We start from the raw sequence: 15,890 nt of genomic DNA, 5'->3' as shown, positions 1-15,890 counted from the left end.
TTATATTATACAATTAGTCTTCAGCAGCACAGTGATGCCCTCTATAAATACAACGTAATTTGTTTTTATTTTATTTAATATCAAAGTCTTCCATTCCAGCGCACTATGCACGCTATTTGACCAACATTTTCCGCCTTTTTCCCCTTACAACTTCAGAATGCTACATATTTTTCATTGGCCTATTTTTCTCCCTTTGTCCACTTTTACCTAATCTTAGTAGCTGTACATTTCACACACTTTTAACCCTTCTTACCCCACATATAGTACACAAACATAAACAGTTCTCAACAGAACCTGTGTACACTTTTCCTAATTCATATTCAACTTTTACAGCTCAGTTCCATAAAGCAACTTTTTCTTCCAGAGATATTTTGGTTCCCAATATAGTCTTGAAGAGTTCCAGGTATTAGCTTCACATTGCATGCACTCTTAAATACATGTAAAGCCATTATTTCAATTCTTCTACTTTCACTTTCCTCTGTCTACTATTTCCTTTTTTTTCCAGTCAACAAGAAGGAAGAAATCTCTACTTAACAAGTAAAAGCATGGAGATAATGAGCAAAATATAGTATTTTTCTTATAAAATTTTTTGAAACATAATTTTCCACTAAAATAAATAAGATAATAATAATATATATTAAAATATATTTTTGTACCCTTTACTGTTGAACTGCAATACAGCAATCGTTTGATGCATATGATGTGCAAAATGAGAAGAAACATTACGAAACAGTCGCACCCTTCCAAAGGTGTCGTTGTAGTGATCTTGCAGAGTGACTCTGAGTCTGACACAGTGACGTTGGTCGCCAATGACCGTAAATTCAGAAAGGTACTCTTGGAAACCAGTAAACCTACATCTCTTGGTGTTACTGTCCTTTTAGAAACGGTAAGTAAGAAGTTTCTGCAATATTTTTCTGATGATAACGTTATGTATTTCCTGATATTTGTGTAAACGGTAGCCTAGTGATTAGTGCGAAAATCTGCCACGGCGATGATGTTTATGTCGTGACTTCAGCGTTTAGCCTACCGTAGACTACGCAATAGCCTACCTAGTGTATCGAGTAATACTAGGTAGTAGATCCTAGGTATTCTCGCCATCTTTGTCAAGAAATGTCAACTTTGCCAACCCTATTAGGTACGCCAGTACATTTTACGAGAAGCTTTGCGTGGCGCCATGTCTGACGTTTATCGTGGTCTACCGGTAGCCCTTTGAAATGAAACCTTACCGCAATTAGGTACCTAAGCTAGGCTACTTGACACTTCAGGCCCCCTCGGCCAGTTGGCTGTTTTGGACGGATTGGTAAGGTGGGCCAATCTCTGACAGAAATTAGGGGGTTGCTGCTGCGCTGATTGGGACTGTTTAGGTTAACAATGACCTATCCTACTAGGATTAAGGATACCTACCTAGCCCTAGGCTATACTGTTTTTTTCCATCTGTCCATCCGCCTGTGGTGTTTTTGTATGGTAACACTGCGTCCCATGCTTTAGATAGTTACATTCAATGATTATAATAATATCCTGTATCGAATATTAACAGTGTAATTCACATACAGTAAATTATGAAAACACTTTTCAGTTGCAAATATAGGTACCTACACCCAGATATCCTTTTATTTACGTAAAACTTACACATAGCGTAACTATCTAAAGCCCGGGACGCAGTGTTACCATACAAAAACACCACAGGCGGATGGACAGACGAAAAAAAACAGATTATAGTACCTACTATGGGTAGTAGATTCACATCAACCGTGCATCTGATGGCTAGGCCAGTCCCTTACGGTGCTCCTGATTGGCTTTTGATAAGCCATTCACTGGGCTGGAAACTCTGTCTCTTGAGAGAGTTCACATAGGAAGGATGTATGTTCCACCTCTCCTTAGTGATGCTTTTGAAAGACGTATCCCTCAGGAGAGGTGGAACATTAGGTCCTGCCTTTGTGACCGCTCTTGAGAGACTGAGAGTTGAAGCCCTGTAATTGGCTTAGGGTAAAACACCACTGTGCGGACAGGTGGACACTTCCATTGCGCAGTCACTTTCCCAAAAAGTAACTTGTTGCGATACGAATACAAACCATCGGTCCTTTACAATAGGAATGTAACTTGCGGCAGCTGGAACCGGTCGTAAGCTTTGAACAAGGGAGTTTGGTAGTCAACTGCTTGTCCGACAGTGCGTGCACCGCGTGACTGGGAGGTGAAGATCCACTTTGCTTTCGGCCGCCGACGGAGACAGACGTGTTGTTCGCTCTCTGCCCGCTTTCGTCGTACACTTTGTATCTTCTTCAAACTTGGTTTGCTTTGTGTGTGTTTGATAAAATACTGTAAGTACGTATTTTATTATTTCATAATGTATTCTCGTGAGCTGGAGACGTCCCCACGCCCCCCCATCAGCCGTAGAGTTTGCCCTGGTGTGGAGGGCCGTAAGAGTGGGGCCTTTCGCTCTTTTCCAGAGGTTGATCCTCATGAATTATGTGCTCGGTGCCGAGGGCACGAATGCTCTCAGGCCGAGCCTTGTGCTGTGTTTAATAATTGGTCGGAGGAGCAGTGGGTGCTCTATGAGGGTAGGAAGAAGCAACGTAAGCCTGCCAGGGATTCTTTTCGGAGGATTCTCCGGCGACGCCCTTGGTCACAGACTCATCATCTTCCTTCCTGCCGCCATCCCAGCTCTTGTGTATGGCTTCTTCCCCTTCGGGGGGTTTCTTGTTCCTTATCTTCACCCAATCCGTCGAGCGTAGAGGAGGGGGCGAGATACCCCGACATCCAATTGTACTCAGGTCTTCCGTTCGTTCGGGGTGGGCCTTGTTCCCCCCCCCCCGTGCGAGGGGGAACCCCTCCTACTAACCCGACCTTTGCCTTCTCAGGTGCTTCTCCCTCAGCTGCTGTGCAGGCCCCAATTGCTGGCTTTCCGAGGAGGGGCGGGCCTCCTCCACCTGGGTTCGTCGCTCTCGCCCCAGCCCCCGACTTTCGCCCCTGAATCTTCCACCGGTACCCAGGATTTCACTGGCCTCTGTCCCGCCTCCTGCTGTACCTGATGTTCCTGCCGTACCTGCTGCTTTTGCCGTGCCTGCCGTGCCTGGACCAGCCCCTGCTGACATCGTTCTTGCCCGTGGTGTTTCTGCCCCAGTCGCAGGTCCTTCCAGACAGGTGTAGCCGGGCCGTGTTGCTTCGGCAATAGCCCCGGCTCCGTCTTGGATGGAGGACCTGACATCTGTCCTGAGGAAGCTGACGAAGAGAAGAGGAAAGGGAGGAAGGTGTCGTCGTCGTCTTCGTCGTTGCCTGCTGCTGCCTCTTCCCCTTCGACTTCCAAGGCTCCCAAGCCGAGGAAGAAGAAGGCTGCCTCCTCCCCCCCTAAGAAGTCTCCTTCGGGAACTTCTGAGGGCCCGTCTCACTCCGGTGGGACGGGGGGTTCTTCCGTTGGTCCTCGAAGGAGCGGGGCCCGTCTCCTTCCGCAAGGAAGAAGAAGACGGGGACCAGAGGGGTACTGCCTAACACCGGTACTTCCTCACCTGGTGCTAGGGGTTCTGCCGCTACACCAGGTTCTGTCTTGGCCTCTCGTTCACGAGAGGTACCGAGTGTACGGTCACCGGCAGTTAAGGCTCAGGCTTCCGAGTTCGCTCGGCGCCAGGACCGAGGCATGGAGCGGAAGACTGGCGAGAGTCGCTCCTGTGCCTCCCGCTGTGGCGGGATCACAAGCTTAAGAGCACGCAGCAAATCTCCCCCACACAAACATGATATTGTTATGATACAATAAAGTTTGTTCATACTTACCTGGCAGATATATATATAGCTGTATTTTCTGAAATCCGACAGAATTTTAGAAACTTCCGACACACGCAGTGGTCGGCCAGGTGGTTAGTACCCATTCCCGCCGCTGGGAGGTGGGTATCAGGAACCATTCCCATTTTCTATCATAATTTTTATTTCCACTATCCCCTGAGGGGAGGTGGGTGGGTACTTGATTATATATATCTGCCAGGTAAGTATGAACAAACTTTATTGTATCATAACAATATCATTATGTTCATGAATCTTACCTGTCAGATATATATATAGCTGAATCCCACCGTTGGAGGTGGGAAGGGACAGAATAGAAGGATTTTGGGAAACAAATGCATGCAGATGATTTACATCTTGGTTCCACCTGTTAGCATAGCTGGCTTCGTGGTTACTGCCACGTAAGTCTGCTTGTGCTACTAGAGTTGCCAGCGAGGTAGAGACCTATATAGCTGGTGCACTCCAGATGATCTGTCAACAGGGGCGAGACCACGACGTGACTAGACCATATTGACCATACCATGAGGGCTAAGAAGTAAATAAATATATATATATATATATATATATATATATATATCACCACCTGACCAACCTAGCCAAAGTTAAGGTGTTTTAAATAAGGCTTAAGAGTCAAGAAGTCGCCGTTGTCGGCGACTCAACAACTAAATTAAGAGCTCTTCCTAACCATTTTCTACAGGATAGGATGAGTGGTACTTCTTGTCCCCAAAATTGTGTCTGCAGACACGTATGGCCCTAGCGAGCAGCAGATCTCATATGCCATCTTCACTTCTCTCAGGGAGTGTGAAGTGAACACAGAGTTGCTTCGCTAAAACATGGTACTCATGATGTTGCTGAGTGCCATGCTCTGTTGAAATGCTTCCGAGGCCGCGCCCTCACCTCGTGAGCATTCAGATAAAAAGATTTCAAATCTTTGTGCAAACACAATGAAGGAGCATTTTTGAAAGAACTCCTTAACACTAAAGCCAGGGTGTTCTTCAAAATGGGCAAGTCTGGTCTTTTTCGGAACACTGCAGATTGCCCGAATGACTTCGACTTTCTTGAGTCTTATGTAGATAAAACTTGAGAGACCCGACAGGGCACAGGACTCTCTCTGGCTCCTGCCCACTAACTTGTGCCATCCTTGCTTCCAAGCTCCTGGCCCGAGGACAAAACGGGTTTCCATTCTTAGGCCACAACGGAAGGCTTAGAGAGCACACCGCCTTGTGTTCTCCAAAGCCAAAACTTGTGACGATGGCTTAAAATCTCACTAACCCTCTTTGTTGTATCTAGGGTGGTTAGAAGAAGGCCTTCCTGATCACATGCAAGAAGTTAACAGGTAGGAGAGGTTCGAATGCTTTGACATCAAGAACTTTAGACTACGTCTAAGTTCCATATTGAAAGCTTCGATCTGGACATGCACAGTCAGTCCGTCTGTACTAAAGTCAGGTGACCGACCAGTTGACCAGTCAGACGAATCAAGGACAGCAAGGCTGTACCCTGAAGACCATAAGGCACTATTCTTCGCTGAAGGATGAGTGTCTGGACTGCCTGGGCGATTCAATCTAAGCAAACCTTGGGGGGTGTATCAACGCAACCCAACGTCGTCAGCGAATCAACTCCTGACTCGAGCTTCGGTGCCAGGAGAAAGGAGCGAGGAGCAAAAAGGCGATTCAGTCCCAAAGGAAGAATGCCTGACAGTCCAACCTGGTCTCATGTTACACGATCATCGGGGGTGTATAAACGCAACCGACTTCGTCAACAAGAAACTCAGGGCTACTATATGTCACCTGATCTCTCACGAGTGTCTGACTCAGAGAAAACAGGTGAGACAAAAAGTAGATGGTGAGCGAGTTTCGAGATTCCACAGAACTCAAAGATCGTGAAGGGCTTTGTTGTTTGACAGAAGCAAATCTCTGAGCCCAAAGGCCGTCAACAACATATTTGCGTATTCTTTAATAGTTGTGACTGCCAGTTTATCCCATTCTTCAGACGGAAAGGGAAGACGGTAATCTTATTCCTGTCAACATCTCGATAGTCTGAACGTAGTCAGACTCAGAGCGGAGAGGTTATAGGTACCTTTCGAGTTAGAGTAGACCGACTCTCTCGGAAAAGGTCCTTGAAAAGTGAACTAGGAAGGACGTGACCTCTGTGAATCCAGGATCCTGAAGGCCAACATGGGGCGATCAGTGTCATTGTCGCTCCCTGTGATGTCATAAATCCTCTTATTATATTTCCTAAGCGATTGAAAAAGATATTTGTTCACGAAACTTACCTGGCAGATATATATATAGCTGTATTTTCTGAAGTCCGACAGAATTTTAAAAACTTCCGACACACGCAGTGGTCGGCCAGGTGGTTAGTACCCATTCCCGCCGCTGGGAGGCGGGTATCAGGAACCATTCCCATTTTCTATTCATAATTTTTCTGTCGCTGTGCTGAAAAACACCTGTTTTTTCAGTACCTCCGTCTTAGGATTTTGGAAACTTCATTGCCCTAAGTATCCTAATTGTCTTTTGATTTATTTACTTGGATTTGTGGCTAGGCATACGCTATCTTAAATTGATTTGAATTTGATTCATTTTTGCATAAAATATCTGAATCTAGTTAGGCTAGTTTCAGACGGGGTTGTCTGCAAAGATAGGGTGTGGCTACCGAAAGCTTCGGTAGATCCGCACTTGGTATGTACGAGGGGTATGGGTCTTGCTTCTTTGTTGAGATTTGTCATGTAAGGAGTGTGAGACTTTGTCTATTCCGTAAGGAAGACGTATGATTCGTATGTACGCAATTAATCAGTAAACATGTCTAATTCCGTAAGGAAGACGTATGATTCGTATGTACGCAATTAATCAGTAACAAAAGTCAGGGTAGTGAACCTGCTAACCTTCCTGTAGACTTTATTTTGCCTAACCCTGTAGTATGGCCTACGGGCTATGAATATGTCTACGAGAGGTGCTCGCTCTCCTTCATTGCTGGGAAGTGCTACTTCTGTAAATTGTACTCCTAACCCTGCAGTGTTGCCTTCGGGCCCTAAGCAGTGTCTGTAGAGGAATTGCCCTTTCTCTGATACTCTTTCGATTCGTATCTTAGAATCGAAAGTGCTTGCTTTAGAGAGTAAAAGTGAAGTGCAGAAGTGCAGTGATACCCCTTGTGTAGTGGAGGGTGCGTCAGATCGGCCTCGTTTCGCCTCTAGGCCGGGACCTCTGCTTGACTCCAGGACCCGGGGAGGGAGCATGTCGAAAGCTAAGGAGGGTTACAAGGAACCCCCACCGATCTGGCGTGCCTTCGGCAGTTTCTGATGAAAATCCCCAGACTGCCAAGCCAAAGTGCGTGCGCGTGCACGAATCCTGAAAGATTGCTTCTCGTCCTCCGAAGCGTCCTCCCCATGCAGGGGTTGGAGCTTTCGGAAGGACTCGCGCCCTCTAAATAGAAGCTTTATAGAAGAGGACGCTTCACGTCCTCTCTCTCTCTCTCGTTATGCGTTTCAGTGAGAAGTAAGAAGGCGAACGTCGCCTGAACTCGTGTCCGTCTTTCCACCGAGAAATACGTAAGAGAAGTCATAGTAGCAGGAAGCTTTTGAGAGCGGACGCCCTGGGACGCCTCGGATGGACTCCAGGCGCGCGCGGGTGCACGCCAAGTGCGCGCCAGTGGACGCCAAGTGCGCGCGTGACGCAATGCGCCAGTGGACGCCGAGCGCGCTCCAGTGGACGCCAAGCGTGCACCAGCGCACGCCAGGTGTGTCGCCTGGCTGAACGTTTCTGTTGAACTCTTCAAGCTCTTGTTTCAGATATGGGCCTAAAGAATGTTTATCTCTACCTCCGGTGATACCTTCTCCTCACCTGCAAAGAATGTGAAGTAGGCAGTGCTTCGGAGGAAGTTTAAAGTGAACAGACAACTTCTTCTTCGAAACCCAGCAAGACATCGGGTTTCGTGAATTCAAGAGGTCTCTGTCAATTAATATTGCTTTTCGCATAGGTGGATGGAGTTAAGGAAAGCTCAAGGGAAGATCTCGTTTGCTCTACCGCAACCTTTGCCATTCTGCCAATAAATTTAAGTTGCCACTACCGCAGTCAAGACTTTGCGATAAGGCAGTTACGGGTTATGTAAGGCTCGATGTCCTGCACGTCAGGACTCTCGGGCAACGTTCAGTGGGATTCTTGCAAAGGCACTCATCAAAAGGACGCTCTTCAGGAAAGCGCAAGACAGGACTTCCTTTGCCATACTGCCAATAAATTTTAAGCTTTAGCAGGCATTAGTTGTGATACGGAGAGGAAGCTGGTGGAGAGTTTCTTCCTCTTCCAGGATAATTTTGCAAGCTTTTTAGCCCATCTGAAAGGGTTTTTCAGATGAATAGATTTTGTTAGTTTCTAGTCGGGACTACGCTGCCGAATTGAACATCGTCGTTCTACCTGCCGTAAGCCCAGTCTCTTAACAGGATTCTTGCCCCTTCCTCGTTTGAGACGGGAATCGAAAAAAATTAAATGCTTGACTCCCTGGATTACGTTTTGTCAATTCAGTGACTTTCCCCTATTGACAATATACTTTCGTTTTGTCAAGTAAGTGGTATCCCCTCATTGACAAAATATCTCTTTGTCCCGTAAATGGGTTAGTTCTCATTGACAAACATCTCATTACTTGATATTGCGTAAGCGAATAAGCTCTTATTGACAAGATTCGGAAGAGCTCTCATTCGTCATTTCGCAGACTCGTACAGAAATAGACTTGTAGACTACGTCAATGAAACGCTTTGTCCAGTAACATAAGGAAGCTTGAGCTGACTGCTTCGATTCTCTTAAGTTTTGTTCATGAAACTTGCCTGTCAGATATGTATGTAGCTGTATTTCCGAATTCAGCTATATATATGTCTGCAGTAAGTATGAACAAACTTTGTGATATAATTTCATATTTTGCCTTGCGTTATTTACTTCTGGTTGGTTCAAGTCATATACGCTTGCTGTAGTTACCTCTTCGGATGGCAACCGAGAGGTCTATTGTCTATTTTAAGGACATTTAATCGTTACTCCCTGCAGCCTTCCAGGAGTTTCCGATTTATCTTTTACCGTTGTATGGTAGTGTTCCTGACGACACAAACGCATCTATATATTTTAGCGTTTCAGTTTCGCTTTAAATATACCAGCTGTGAGAGTCTTTCTGCTCAAAAAATAACGGACTATTTCTTCGTAGAATAGGGTAGCTGGCAACCCAGACATAAGTTAAGAGACGACGTTCGTAAGCTGCTGGCTGCTGCTGTCACGCTGTGTCTGTCCTCCAGTCCAACCGAGCCAGTAACAGATCGGGCGCTGTCATGCGCGGTAGGTTACGTCTCTCTCTCCTGCGGGATTGACTGACTAACCGTATCTCTGTGCTGGCGGTTACGTCTCTCCCTGCGGGATTGACTGACTAAAACTGTATCTCTGCCCTACAATCACGGACTTTAGCCTAAGATTGAGGGGATTTCTTACGTAATGAATGAACGTTGCATTCGTTTTGCCTTACTATGTTCAACAGAGTTATCTCTTAATCCTTTCGGTGCTCGTTACCGCACGGTATAGAACTACGAGTCTACCGCAACATTGCACTTTTATATGCTCTCCTGCTTAGGCAAAGCGCAGCCTTATTAGGGAAGTAAGCATACTCAGGGAGGGAATGGATGAGCTTGCTGGGGACCATTTCCTTCCTGAAGAAGTTTGTTTCCCCGAATAGACTGCAATTCAGACCACAGTTTTCTCCTACGCCGGGAAACTGAAATATTATTCAAGATCTAGGAATGATTCTGAACATCTCTCAGTGCGTTTATCACCTGAGGTGATAGAAAGAAGGTGCCGGACATCTGGATAGGGTTTCAGATGTCTTGGATCTTAATCTGAAAGAAGTAAAAGCGATTCGGTAGTCCCTCCAGTCCTCGAAACGAGTTTTTGGGAACCAGTGGTCCAGATCAACTCTGATATTCCACAGCTCTCTCATATCTTAAGAAGTATCTTCTCGGTCCCTGTTCGAGTTTACGAGAAAGCCTATTATAACAACAGGCGTAGAATGTAACGATCCTCTAGAGGTTCGTTACAGGATTGCAAAAGTCCGTACGAATCGTCTAGATCGACGGCAGCAACTATTGACTTCCGAGTGGAATCTTTCTTTAGAAGTAAGTTGAGAGTTGTGGAGACTTTAGGGACGCCCTTTCCATTCTTCTCTTCGATATGTTGAGGACGAAAGAGGCTTTTCTGCTCCCTTATTCTCGATCCGGGATCGGTACCATTAAACGCCATCCTATGATATTGAACGGGATGGATATTTAGTCTCTTTTCCCCTTTTTTCAATCTCTTAGGAAATGTAATAAGAGGATTTATGACGTTACAGGGAGCGGACAATGACGCTGATCGCCCCATGTTGGCCTTCAGGATCCTGGATTCAACAGAGGTCACATACTTCCTAGTTCACTTCCAAGGACCTTTTCCGAGAGAGTCGGTCTACTCTAACTCGAAAGGTACCTATAACTACCTATATACATCTCCGCTCTGAGTCTGACTACGTTCAGGCTATCGAGATGTTGACAGGAATAAGATTACCGTCTTCCATTTCCGTCTGAAGAATGGGATAAGCTGGCAGTCACAACTATTAAAGAATACGCAAATATGTTGTTGACGGCCTTTGGGCTCAGAGATTTGCGTCTGTCAAACAACAAAGCCCTTCACGATCTTTGAGTTCTGTGGAATCTCGAACCTGAACCTCGCTCTCATCTACTTTTTGTCTCACCTGTTTTTCTCGAGTCAGACACTCGTGCGAGATCAGGCGACATATAGTAGCCCTGAGTTTCTTGTTGACGAAGTCGGTTGCGTTTATACGCCCCCGATGATCGTGTAACATGAGACCAGGTTGGACTGTCAGGCATTCTTCCTTCGGGACTGAATCGCCTTTTTGCTCCTCGCTCCTTCGTCCTGGCACCAGAAGCTCGAGTCAGGAGTTGATTCGCTGACGACGTTGGGTTGCGTTGATACACCCCCAAGGTTTGCTTAGATTGAATCGCCCAGGCAGTCCAGACACTCATCCTTCAGCGAAGAATAGTGCCTTATGGTCTTCAGGGTACAGCCTTGCTGTCCTTGATTCGTCTCGACTGGTCAAAGGCTGGGTCGGTCCACCTGACTTTAGTACAGACGGACTGACTGTGCATGTCCCAGATCGAAGCTTTCAATATGGAACTTAGACGTAGTCTGAAGTTCTTGATGTCAAAGCATTCGAACCTCTCCTACCTGTTAACTTCTTGCATGTGATCAGGAAGGCCTTCTTCTAACCACCCTAGATACGACAAAGAGGGTTAGTGAGATTTTAAGCCATCGTCACAAGTTTTGGCTTTAGAGAACACAAGGCGGTGTGCTCTGCTCAACCCTTCCGTTGTGGCCTAAGAATGGTAACCCGTTTTGTCCTTGGGCCAGGAGCTTGGAAGCAAGGATGGCACAAGTTAGTGGGCAGGAGCCAGAGAGAGTCCTGTGCCCTGTCGGGTCTCTCAAGTTTTATCTACATAAAACTCAAGAAAGTCGAAGTCATTCGGGCAATCTGCAGTGTTCCGAAAAAGACCAGACTTGCCATATCGAAGAACAGGCCTGGCGGCTTTAGTGTTAAGGAGGTTCTTTCAAAAAATGCTCCTTCATTGTGTTTGCAACAAAGATTTGCCAAATCTTTTATTTTTATCTTGAATGACCTTCCAACGAGGTGAGGGCGCCCACGGACTCGGAACCGCATTTTGTTTCAACAGAGCATGGCTAATCAGCAACCATCCTGAGTACCATGTTTTAGCGAAGCAACTCTGTGTTCACTTCACACTCCCTGCGAGATGTGAAGATGAGGCATAGAGATCTGCTGCTCGCTAGGGCCATACGTGTCTGCAGACACAATCTTGGGGGCAAGAAGTACCACTCATCCTATCCTGTAGAAAATGGTTAGGAAGAGCTCTTAATTTAGTTGTGAGTCGCCGACAACGGCGACTTCTTAACTCTTAAGCCTTAGTTAACACACCTTAACTTTGGCTAGGTTGGTCAGGTGGTGATATATATTTATATATATATATATTTATTTTACTTCTTAGCCCTCATGGTATGGTCAATATGGTCTAGTCACGTCGTGGTCTCGCCCCTGCTTGACAGATCATCTGGAGTGCACCAGCTATATAGGTCTCTACCTCGCTGGCAACTCTAGTAGCACAAGCAGACTTACGTGGCAGTAACCACGAAGCCAGCTATGCTAACAGGTGGAACCAAGATGTAAATCATCTGCATGCATTTGTTTCCCAAAATCCTTCTATTCTGTCCCTCCCTTCCCACCTCCAAAGGTGGGATTCAGCTATATATATATCTGACAGGTAAGTTTCATGAACAAAATGATATTGTTATGATACAATAAAGTTTGTTCATACTTACCTGGCAGATATATACAATCAAGGTACCCACCCACCTCCCCTCAGGGGACAGTGGAAATAAAAAATTATGAAGTAGAAAATGGGAATAAGGGTTTCCATTGATTAACCCGCCTCCCAGCGGCGGGAAGGGGAATGGGTACTAACAACCTGGCCGACCACTGGGTCGTGTTCGGAAGTTTTAAAATTCTGTTGGACTTCAGAAAAGAAAATACAGCTATAGATATATCTGACCAGGTAAGTTATGAACAAAAACTTATTTTGTATCATAACAATATCATTTTCCTAAGCGATTGAAAAAGGGAAAAGAGACTAAACATACATCCCCGTTCAATATCATAGGATGGCGTTTAATGTACCGATCCCGGATCGAGAATAAGGGAGCAGAGAAGAAGAAGCCTCTTCGTCCTCAACATATCGAAGAGAAGAATGAAAGGGCGTCCCTAAAGTCTACACAACTCTCAACATACTTCTAAAGAAAGATTCCACTCGGAAGTCAGTAGTTGCTGCCGTCGATCGAGACGATTCGTACGGACTTTTGCAATCCTGTAACGAACCTCTAGAGGATCGTTACATTCTACGCCTGTTGTTATAATAGCTCTTTCTCGTAAACTCGAACAGGGGGACGAAGAGAGATACTTCTTAAGATATGATCTGGACCACTGGTTCCAAAAACTCGTTTAGAGGACTGGAGGGACGACCGAATTGCTTTTACTTCTTTCAGATTAAGATCCAGGACATCTGAAACCCTATCCAGATGTCCGGCACCTTCTTTCTATCACCTCAGGTGATAGACGCACTGAGAGATGTTCAGAATCATTCCTAGATCTTGAATAATATTTCATTGTTCCGATACGTAATACAAACCCTCGGTCCTTTAACAATAGGAAGGTAACTAGCGGCAGCTGGGACGGTCGTAAGCTTCGAACAAGGGGAGAAACGGTAGTTAACTGCTTGTCCGATCGTGCGCGCGCGCCGCGCGCCGTAGAGGTGAAGAATCACTTTTGCTTTCGGCCGCGGGTGTGAAGGACGTGTTTGTCATCGCTCTCTGCCCGTTTCATCGTCGTATGCTTTGTTTATATTGTGTTTTCTACTAATGGTTTGTTTGATCTTGAAAATGAAACTGTAAGTACACTGTTTTCATTTTCATTACTTAATTATGAATCAACATGGAGCTATCGCCGTAGAGGCGGTGATTTCCGCTCTTTTCATGAAATTGACTGAATTATGTCTCGGTGCCGAGGGCGGGCGCACTACGCGCGAGTTCATGTATTTGGGCGAAAGGTGTTAATTGCAAGTGTAAGTACTCTTTTTCATTATATTTTTGCCCTGTGCGTTCGTTGCCGAGAGCTTGATTGCGCTCGGCACGAGCCTCTTATTTTGTATGAATAGAATGCAATGAAAGTGGATTCGCAATGCAGTTTTCTTTTCATTTTCATTTATTAATTGCATCAAATTTAATTTTGGATCAATTTCCGCTCTTACCCGGGAATTAATCCTTACGATTTATTGCTGTGAAAGTGAAAATCGCAAGTGCCAGTATTGTTCATTTTCATATATATTTATGATAGCATCATATTATTATGGAGTCAAGTTTCCGCGCTCTTACCCGGGAATTGATCTTTCCACCCTTTTACGTCTATGAAGTGATGCAGTGCAGTATTCTGTGTTCATTTCATATTACTTTCACTGCTGTGTCGTGTGTAAGGGAAGCGAAGGTCTGCCAGGAAGTCGTCGGAAAGCTCTCCCGCGACTCCCTTGGTTTCCGATTCTTCGTCTACTTTCCTGCCCTGCTCAGCTTCCTCGTATTTTGTATTTGGGGTCTTCCTTCCGCTTCGGGTGGTGGGGCATGTCCTCCCCCCCCGTGCGTGAGGGAACCCCTCTCTTACTAATCTGTCTGTGCTACCGCAGGTGCTACATCCGTGGGAGACGACCTTGGACAGGAATGGGCCACTGCGGCTGCAGGGCGTGCCTAGCATCCACGATCTGCTGCAGCGTCTAGCAAGGTCTGGGGCGGTGACCTTGGAGCGGTCTCCACTACAACCTCACGGCCGCTTATGCTGCTTCCCCCCGCTGGTCTACACTCCCCATGCTGTGTCGGTGACGCCGTCTGCCGCTTCTAGGGCCGGTCGCCGCCGTACCGAGGAGGGGTATGCCGCCGCCGCCGTGTTTTGACTTCGTGTTGCCTGCCCCAGAAACTTCCGCTGTTCCAAGCAGCTCGCCCCTGGACCGCTGCCAGTACCAGGTTCCCGCTGGCTGCGATGATTCTACGAGGCGATGGCTGGCTGCCGTCCACTGTCGCTGATGTGGTTCCCGCTACTGGCTTGGCTGTCCCTTCTGTTTACCGCTGCCGCTGTTCCTGCCGCTCCTGAGCTGGTTGCTGTTCCTGTCGCTCCTGGTTCCTGCGCCTGTCCATGCTGGTCCTGCCCATGGTGTGTCTTCCCCAGTCCCAGGTCCTTCCGAACAGGTGCAGTCGGGCCGTGTTGCTTCGGCAATAGGCCCGACTCCGGCCTGGATGGAGGACCTGACGACTGTCCTGCGTGAGCTGACGAAGAAGAGGAAGGTGTCATCTTCGTCTTCGTCTGCTGCTGGCCTCTTCCCCTTCGACTTCTAAGGCCATAAGCCCGAAGAAGAAGAAGGAGGCTGCCTCCCCCCCTAAGAAGTCTCCTTCGGGAACTTCTAAGGGCCCGTCCACCGAGGGGGTCCTTCTGCTGGTCCTCCTGCTCCTTCGGGAGCGGGGCCCGTCTCCCCTTCCGTAAGGAAAGAGATAGACGGGACCAGAGGAGTATCGGTTAGCTCTGGTACTTCCTCGCCTGGTGCTAGCGGAGATTGCCGCTACGCCAGGTTCCGGCTCGGTCTCGGTCGTTCGCGGGAGATCCCGAGTGTACGCTCTCCCTCGGGAGACCGTGCAGCCAAAGTTTCGGCGCCAGAGTTCGCTCGGCGCCAAGACCGCGGCACGGAGCAGAAGGCTGGCGAGAACCGCTCAGGTGACTCTCGCCAGGCCAGCGGCCGCAATCTCGCAGCGACCAGCTGGTAACCGGGTTTTCCCCCCTAAGAAGACTCCTTCGGGAACTTCGAAGGGCTCTCACACTCCGGTGTACGGGGGGGGGGTGTTTCTTCTGCTGGTCCTCCTGTTCCTTCGGGAACGGGGCCCGTCTCCCCTTCTGAGAAGAAGAAGAAGACGGGGACCAAGGGTGTGCTGGCTACCCGCTGGTACACCTCGCCTGGTCTTGGCAGCGCTGCTGGCTAAGCCAGGTACCGGCTCGGTTTCCTCGTCCGCGAGAAGTTCCGAGTGTACGGTCTCCTTCGGGTGACCGTGCAGCCAAAGTTAAGACGCCTGAGTTCGTCATCAGCGTCATGACCGAGGCACGGAGCAGAAGACTGTCGAGAGCCGCTCAGGTGACTCTCGCCAGGCCAGCGGCCGCTCTTGTAGCGACCAGCCGGTACCTACGGGGTGGACGTGACGATCCTTACTGACCGGCCACAGGTTGAGCTGCGGGAAGAGTCCCCCAGGTCCCCTCGACCGGACGGTACCAGCCTCGGCTGTTTACCAGCGGTTTGACGTGCTGCGAGGACGCTCACCGGTCTCACCGCGAAAGCGAGCTCTGCAGGGACCGGGCGGATACGGTGACCAGCAGCAGCTCGTCTGACGCACGGGACCGGGGTCGACGTGCTCAGTCGAGCCGCTCGCCACAGGTGAGCGGCACGGCCAGGCCTG

At 47.8% G+C, this 15,890-nt stretch overlaps 1 protein-coding gene across 2 annotated transcripts in view; it reads left to right on the top strand.

Annotated features, from left to right (window-relative positions):
- The first annotated feature begins 733 nt into the window (after positions 1–733).
- LOC135197818 (UBX domain-containing protein 4-like) overlaps positions 734–15,890 on the top strand; it is a 186,552-nt gene continuing 171,395 nt past the window's right edge. The window contains exon 1 of one of the 2 annotated variants that reach the window (XM_064224951.1): positions 734–886. The gene's annotated coding sequence lies outside the window, so the exon portion shown is untranslated. Of the gene's footprint in view, positions 887–1,015; positions 1,136–15,890 lie in introns of those variants that run through there. The other variant, XM_064224952.1, reaches the window with a different exon arrangement.

The sequence above is a fragment of the Macrobrachium nipponense genome, chromosome 21, assembly GCF_015104395.2.
Source record: "Macrobrachium nipponense isolate FS-2020 chromosome 21, ASM1510439v2, whole genome shotgun sequence".
Taxonomy (NCBI): Eukaryota; Metazoa; Arthropoda; class Malacostraca; order Decapoda; family Palaemonidae; genus Macrobrachium; species Macrobrachium nipponense.
Note: the sequence above shows the minus strand (reverse complement) of the source record. Positions and strands in the feature narration are given on the sequence as shown.